Here is a 6,240-nt window from a genome sequence, read left to right as displayed (position 1 = left end):
TCACGGTTCACGTGATTTACTGATAACTGCCTCGCTTTCGGTTAGAGATGAATCGGCAAGATTGGAAACGAGAGAGAACTAAAAGAGTGCAACGTAATAAGACCACGTTGCCTCATAGCATACGTCTTCGAAGTCATGATTGAGTTCGACCTCAATAGCGACAACTTTTTAAAAGGTAAGGAGGGATGTAACCGAGCGTTATTGATCGACAACTCCTATGCTTGGTTAATATCGTATGTTGCCAGTGTTCGAATTTGATTGTAAAATACATAATATGTGAAGGTCCATGCGTACGATTGCATCATTCAAATGATAAATAATGTTTAAATTTTTGAAAGCAGTCTGACTGTTCCGGTAAACGCAGATATACATTCATCGACTTATATTTAACTAAAATAACGATCTATTGAATACATTTTTGACAAACACGCAAGAAAATGTAGATAATTTGATCGATAATTGAACTGATTGAGAAAAAGTTGACAATTGGATGCACGGAAAGATTGATTTGTGAATGCCCGAATAGAAAGACAAACTTTAGTACCTTAGTACAAAAGTACGGTACAAAAGCATACATGTCAGATTCCTGTCATATTGATAGCAGTAATTTTTCTTCATATTTATTATTTGTGATAATTGCATATCTCAGTTGAAAACTCGACTTGAGCAAAAACATAAGAAAAAGTGACGCTTATACATCAAAGTTATGCAGTCCCGAAATAGAAAGTCCTGCAGCTTGTCATCCTACCACAAGATCGTTCCCTTGTGACCTGACAAAATACAGATCGCAGAACTTTATTATTTTATCGGGTTCACTGTGCACCTTAAAAATTTGGCTGAACTGTATGAAAATACTAAAGGATAGCCAAGACCTCGAGTTTAGGAAGCGTTTATATAGAAGTATCGCCAGTGTGACTTTCTGTATTATACTCCATGCTCATTCATGAGAAAAATAACACCTCTTTTGAAAAACAGAAAGAGGATAGACTATGACGCCCATGGAATATTTAAATAATGACACATGAGAGCTTGGGCAATATCACGATTTATTGCCTGCCCAAGGGATGGTGGTCATGATCGAAATATTGATGATGCCCTCGCCTACGGCTCGGGCATCATCATTATTTCGATCATGACCACCAGCCCGAGAGCAGGCAAAAAATCGTGATATTGCCCAAGGTCTCATGTGTTATTATTTTTATTACACCGAACAAGCAAACATGCAAAGAAACAAAAACACAGAGACTTCTTCGAGTACAGTTCGGCTTCTGAGTCCGGACCTCAGCGTAAAATGTTGTCGATGCCGAGACTATAGGGTTGCCGCTAAAGTTTGCCGATCTCCTCGGTGGCGTATCGAACTTGAAATTTGTTGCTTGCATAGTCGCTGAACACAGAAATTGCATTCCTTGTTGCCATTTTCGTTCGTTTGCTGTTTACTTGCATCAAAATATCGTCTAACTGTGCCGGTAACAGCTCTGCATGACGTTTCGCAGCCATAAGTTGCCGACTGCAAAGTACAACAAGCGAACGACAATTTGTTTTGCGCAGAAAGGACGCGCAGTAAGAAAAATGACGTCATCCATGTAATATCAAATGCAGGGGGCATCATCAAGTTCGCAGAGGGCATCATCACATTCGCAGAGAGCATCATCACGTTCTTTTACATGTCACGTGATTCATGTTTAACCAATGGCAGTGCACGCTGAATGAGTGAGATGTAATAAAAAACCATATCAACTCCATATTGAATTCTCGCTTTTTCTTGTGCAGGGACAGTCTACATGATTCTTAAATGCATTGTGGGTAAAAAGTCGACTTCTCGCCACAGCAAAAGATTTGTTGACCGCGTGGGACTTTTATGACTCACTTAGCTGGAAAAATTATATGTACGGTACGGAGAATTGTCTTAGATGTGGGTTAGATCTCAGAATTGAACTTAAAAGCCTTGGCGGACAAATGCTCGACGTCGATAATAAGTGGCGGGGCGTTTACTCCGAGTCTTACTATTTTCTTTATGTAGGATGATCAATAAATTATTTGTCTTGTGTTAAAAATTTCTGTACAGCATTTCATCTGAAATGCGATACACTCCTTTATGGGATATCACGAGATAATGTCAGGGATGAAAAGTTAACTGATTCGAATACAATGCAGAAAACATGATTTCACAATCGTTATGTGTCAAGATCTTGTGATAGAGTAAACTTCTGGGCAATAAGAAAATTGTGTTCTACTTCATAATTAAAAAACATATCCTACTATGTTCATGCCGGGCCTTTTGACACAAGGCATGATATTTGCCGTTCTTTTCCATTGCCCTCAGAGTTTCGTCGAACCACGTGAGTTGGCTGTCCTTTCGTTATATTGCAGACACTGCGTCGTGTACTCCAAGTATTTTGGACCTGTCTTTTAGGTATCACGCGCGAGTATGGGCATTTTAAGGAGGTGAAACGTTGTCTGTAAATATCGTAAATAACCATACACGAGAATGATATATACTTATTAACAGCAGCAGATGGATGGACTTGTAAGCTAACTTATCATACATGCTATGCGTGTATTGCCATTCTTCTATTGTTCAGACGGTACTAATATGAACCTGTATTTTAACTAGTGAAAATACGAATTATATTTTCACTGTAACCGAGCTACTTACAGCTACGCGTACGCGTGACCTTCGGTGGGATGTTCACATACACGTAAAACTGCTGAGCGAATTAGACTTGTGACACTTCGAAACGTCATTGTGAATGTGATTATGGTCAAAATGTTGTTGTTTGCAGTCAGTTCATGGGCATTGCACTTAGATAAGAGTATAGTTGTACCAAAAACATACAAACGAACACATTGAAAATGTGTATGTTTTGCCGACCCGACACCTGTCATAGCCCACCCAGTCCCATACAGTGGTGTTTTCATGTCGTCTGCTCTGCGCTGCCGAAGATTACGATCTTGGTTGACAGAACCACTATATGAAAAGTTTCCTGTTGACGAGTTTAAGTATCTTCATCTGTTACTTGCAAAACACAGTCTTATTTCTTCTGTGTATCAAGAAAATTCGTTTTTCAGAACTTTTTTGTCTTTATTTTGACAGTCACGCATCATGATGCTTCTATCATATCTGAGATATTTTAATTGTCTGATGTACAAGCTGTTATCAAATCTGCATGGAAGCCCCGGTATATGCCGTCTTCGTCTCTACAGAGAAGACGAAAAACAGAAATTCCATGATAGGAAGGAAAAATTTTGGATTACGTGACACACTGAAAAATTCCACTTAAGGTTTTCAAAGTGTGCTTGCGGGGTAAGTCTGCACTGATACCCAGCCAATAGTTTCCGTCCTATTGATGAAACCATCATCCATATTTCTTTTTAACCATTATTTCATAGCATTATTTAATAGTGTTTAGCACATTTTAGATTTTGAATTAACAGCTTAATATCGCGTGCACTGTTTATGTTTAAAACATTATAATTTCATGGTAGGGACCACTTAAAAATGTCAGATCTATCATCAGCGAAGTGCCTTCATTATGATGATGATGTCCTTTCTAGTGGGAGATTGATAAAATTAGTTTGCCCATATACTATTCCTTTACAGCATCTTTTCCACATTAATTTTGTTCCTAAGTAAATTACATACATGTATTCAAACTGACAGTCGCAGCCAAAATATGTTGCAATTGTATACACCCTCTCCTCTTCTTTTTTCTTTTCTACCTCAGTGAGAATCCTCTCTCCCAACTGGTGACCCATTGCGCGAAACAGCATCAATCTATGGAGAAGGTCATCACCGTGGTAACGGGTAATTTGATGACCGGACAATCCTCTCTGTAATTTGACATGAAACTGGTCTAAAAGTAATTTTTCTAGGTATTACATTACCAAGCCAATGGAACGTTTGTAATTTACAAAGTTAAGTAGGACCATCCAGAACCACTCGAAGTTAGTGGTGGTACCAGGTGTCCCGAGGGGTAACAATTAGAAACGCACGCATTGTGTCTCTGGAAGTACTTATGTAATAGAAAAATGTATACGGTACGTACACGTGTAAATGCACGCATCAAGGGAACTGGGACTCTGTCTGGAGCGAATGTTCGAAAGGTCCTGCTGTCGATGCCATCGTCGGACAGCACATAATCACTGATTGAGTTGAAACATTGGCCACCTGCAAAGCAAGTCGGTGACGAAAAACACACGAGAGAGAGAGAGGGGGGGGAAGGTAGGAGGGAGGGAGAGAGAGAGCTCATGAAAGGCATGGTTAAAGAGCATTTTTGCCCATAATATGTGATAACAAAAGCTTCAACATAGCTTCAAATTATACACCTTTTATTCTGATAAATTGGCAGATTTGAGTGATATTTTGAAGAAGTATACTGATGACGAAGGGATGTGGATCTGCTACCTCCATTTTTGAATAGCATGCATGCTATGACCGCCGATCTGAATCAGAGGGACTGAGTCACCATTTTTCAACATCCCTGTATATGTCACGTTAGCTACTTAAAAGTTTAATAAGTGTTTAATAGGTCGCATGTCACGACCGTATGACTCCATGTGGTTCACATGGGACGTTTTTTTGCATCCATGTTCTTTACTTGTATCAAATATGGCCAATAGATTCATCAAACTACCAAACCTTGGCAGTTTTCCTTGACCTGATAGTGTACAGATTAAGATTACATTAACACATGATTCGGACTGTAAGGGATTTATGACCGCGTGTACGTATCCTTGACCATTTAATCTCCTGTCGCCTGATATGTATATGTAGATGAATGGCAAACTGCAATTCTTACGACCCTTAAACAGTTATATCGTCACCTAATCGTACCTTGACCCTGTCTTCATTGTTCTGTTCATGTATTATATACTAAGGCACGGGATATATTACTGCTTGCACCGTGCATGTATCACAATAGGAGAACGACATCGTTGAAAGGACGAGATCAAGTCTCATGTGATGGATGTTGTAGCCAATTTCTGGTAATTATTTAAAGACTGAAGTATACGAAATGACATGTTTACGAGATGTACTATAGTCCCAACAAGGGACATTTTGGCTGACGTCAGAGGGGCAAATGGTCTCCTGCCTCAAAGATAACGTAGTTGCTTGTTTCGGCTATGTTTTTCAATGCCAGTCTTACATAATTTTCACTCGGAACTTCTGAGTTTAGATACAAATGATAATCATAACCTTTATTTTTACTTTATACGAAAATCAGTAAATTAAAGAAATAGAATGATTTTCTTCATCGACTGGCACATGCTATATTGAAATTACTGTTATGCGGTTATTGAATTGTTGTTATTCATAATTTTGAGAACGAACCTGGCTAATCTATACAAAACTTGTAAATTAATCATCGTTAAATCTGGGCCTGAAGTTGTTGAGTTGAAAATAGTTCTTGGTGACTTTAAGAGATGATGACTGTGCGGCCGCTACATCATAAACATGTTACCATCGCATCCCACGGGGCGCCCGACCTACAATGTTTTGAGCATGTAAGAAAGTCTTTGACGATAAGTAAAATTTGTCAGGTTGCACTTACCGATTACAAAACAGACGATACAAACATACAAGCAGTGTAACGACATACTAATCATTCTGCCTCGAACTTTACACAGTCTGTGGCCTGGTGCAGTGTAACCTGTTGGTAAGCACAGGGTGTCTAAGTCTAACCACTCATTGAATTGGTAAATATCATGGGTCATGTGATCTACTGATAACTGTCTCGCTTTGGGTTGGAGATTAGTGGACAAGGTTGGAAACGAGAGAGAGAGCTAAAAGAGTGCAATGTAAGAAGATTTACGTTGATTGTGGTGTTTTCCGCCAGCTTAAGACCATGCGTCATTGAAGTCATGGTAGAGTTCAATCTCAGTAGGGTCAACCTTTTAATAGTCAAGCAGTTTTGATTGACAACTCAAATGCTTGGTGAGTACTCAATGTTGCCAGTGTTCGATTTTGATAGAAAAATAACTGAATAAATATGTTTCGGTCCACGCGAACGATTTCACCATTTAAATAATAAAATAACGTTTAAATTACTTCAAATACATTAGTGTTTTGTGAGCGTTCCGTCCGACCATTCTAGGAAACGCACATAAAGTACATTCTTAACTATAGATTGAATACATATTTTGACAAACACGCAAGAAACAGTAGATGATTTGATCGATAACTGAAGTGATTGAAGAAAGAGTTGATGATTAGGTGCAAAGAATGATCGCTTTATAATA

This window comes from Ptychodera flava, chromosome 4 (genome assembly GCF_041260155.1).
Source record: "Ptychodera flava strain L36383 chromosome 4, AS_Pfla_20210202, whole genome shotgun sequence".
In the NCBI taxonomy this organism is placed as follows: domain Eukaryota; kingdom Metazoa; phylum Hemichordata; class Enteropneusta; family Ptychoderidae; genus Ptychodera; species Ptychodera flava.
The sequence above is the reverse complement of the archived record's forward strand: the minus strand, read 5'-3'. Positions refer to the sequence as shown.